Consider the following 2,136-nt stretch of genomic DNA (forward strand, 5'->3'; position numbering starts at 1 on the left):
CGGCGGGGCTGTCTGCCTCCCGGGGGGCCAGCGGCCTGAGGGCCCCTCCCCTGCTGTTGCTCCTGCTTGTGCTGCTGCAGCTGCTGCCTGCGCCCAACGCCGACGCCTACCAGGCCCACGGCCCCCTGCACTGCCATCCGCGGCCCCGGGGCCCAGCGTGAGCCTCTACCTGAGCGAGGATGAGGTGCTGATTGGTTTTGATGCAGAACTTTATTATGTGAGAAACGACCTTATCAGTCACTACTGCTCTCCCCTTTAACCTGTTAGTACCCAGTGAGACAAATTTCTTGCACTTCACTTGGCATGCGAAGTCCAAGGTTGAGTATAAGCTGGGATTCCAAGTAGACAATTTTGTGGCTATGGACATGCCCCAGGTCAACATTTCCGTTCAAGGGGAAGTTCCACGCACTTTATCAGTGTTTTGGGTTGAGCTTTCCTGCACGGGCAAAGTAGATTCTGAAGTTATGATACTAATGCAGCTCAACTTGGCAGTAAATTCTTCAAAAAATTTTACAGTCTTAAATTTTAAACGAAGGAAAATGTGCTACATGTGATCCTATACATGCAGCTCCAACCACTTCTAGGCGTGTTTTATATCAAGTAGGGGTTTGGTGTACAGTAATATTTCTTGGAGCAATAATATTAGCTGTTTTGCACCTTCATAGTATGAAAAGTATTGAACTGAATGACAGCATCAGTGCCAGCAGTAGTTCCCAAGGGCTGTCTCAGCCACCCACCCAGACGACTCAGTATCTGAGAGCTGACACACCTAGCAATGCAACGCCTATCACCAGCTCCTCAGGTTATCCTACCTTGCAGGATAGAGAAGAACGACCTCAGAAGTGTCACTCTTTTAGAGGCCAAAGTCAAGGTGAAGAATAAAGCAATATCCAGGGAGAGGATAACTCTAAAAGATGTACTCCAAGAAGGTACTTTTGGATGTATTTTCCATGGGATTTTAGTAGATGAAAAAGATCCAAATAAAGAAAAACCAACATTTGTAAAAACAGTTAAAGATCAAGATTCTGAAATTCAAGTGACAATGATGCTCACTGAAAGTTGCAAGCTGCGGGGTCTTCGTCACAGAAATCTTTTTCCTATTACGTGTGTATAGAAGAAGGAGAAAAGCCATGGTGATACTGCCTTACATGAATTGGGGAAATCTTAAATTGATTTTACAGCAGTGCAAATTAGTAGAGGCCAATAATCCACAGGCAACTTCTCATAAAGACCTGGTACACATGGCTATTCAGATTGCCTGTGGGATGAGCTACCTGGCCAGAAGGGAATTCATCCATAAAGACCTGGCTGCTAGAAACTGTGTCATTGATGACACACTCCAAGTTAAGATCACAGACAATGCCCTCTCCAGAGACTTGTTCCCCATGGACTATCATTGCCTGGGGGACAATGAAAACATGCCTGTTCCATGGATGGCTCTTGAGAGTCTGGCTAACAATGAGTTCTCCAGCACTAGTGATGTGTAGGCCTTTGGAGTGACCTTGTGGGAGCTCATGACTCTGGACCAGGCGCCCTATGTGGACATTGACCCCTTTGAGATTGCTGCGTACCTGAAAGATGGTTACAGAATAACCCAGCCAATCAATTGTCCTGATGAACTATTTGCTGTGATGGCCTGTTGCTGGGCCTTAGACCCGGAGGAGAAGCCCAAGTTCCAGCAGTTGGTCCAGTGTCTCACAGAGTTCCATGCCGCACTGGGTTCTATGTCTGACTGCCCTCACAGTCCCTCGGTCTCAGAAGAAGTGGCTGTCATGGACACTTCATACACAGCACAATGCCAGCGGAAGCACAGTTGTCTTCCAGAATGTCGTACCTTAGGAATGCTTTAGAATCTGAACTTTTAAAGACAGACTTAATATGGAGTATTTTCTAGATACCATTTTTAATAGATTAAACTGAAAGGGATTTTATAAATTTTTTGGCCCCCAAATTTTAAAACAGTGACTTTGGACTAGGGGGTGCATTCTTAACAGTTTTTAAATTGTTTAGACACAAATAGTTGAAATAGCTATTTTAGTGCCAACTGCTTTTTATTTTTTACTTCATCAAGGTAATGGAGGTGACTCACCTTTAAAGTTATAATTTTATTTTTATCACTACTCTTGGGAATGGTTT

At 44.7% G+C, this 2,136-nt stretch overlaps 1 pseudogene; it reads left to right on the forward strand.

Moving 5' to 3' along the window:
- Window positions 1–249: 249 nt before the first annotated feature.
- LOC124989374 (tyrosine-protein kinase RYK-like) lies at window positions 250–1,850 on the forward strand (annotated as a pseudogene).
- Window positions 1,851–2,136: the final 286 nt, after the last annotated feature.

The sequence above is a fragment of the Sciurus carolinensis genome, chromosome 7 (assembly GCF_902686445.1).
Source record: "Sciurus carolinensis chromosome 7, mSciCar1.2, whole genome shotgun sequence".
Classification (NCBI taxonomy): domain Eukaryota; kingdom Metazoa; phylum Chordata; class Mammalia; order Rodentia; family Sciuridae; genus Sciurus; species Sciurus carolinensis.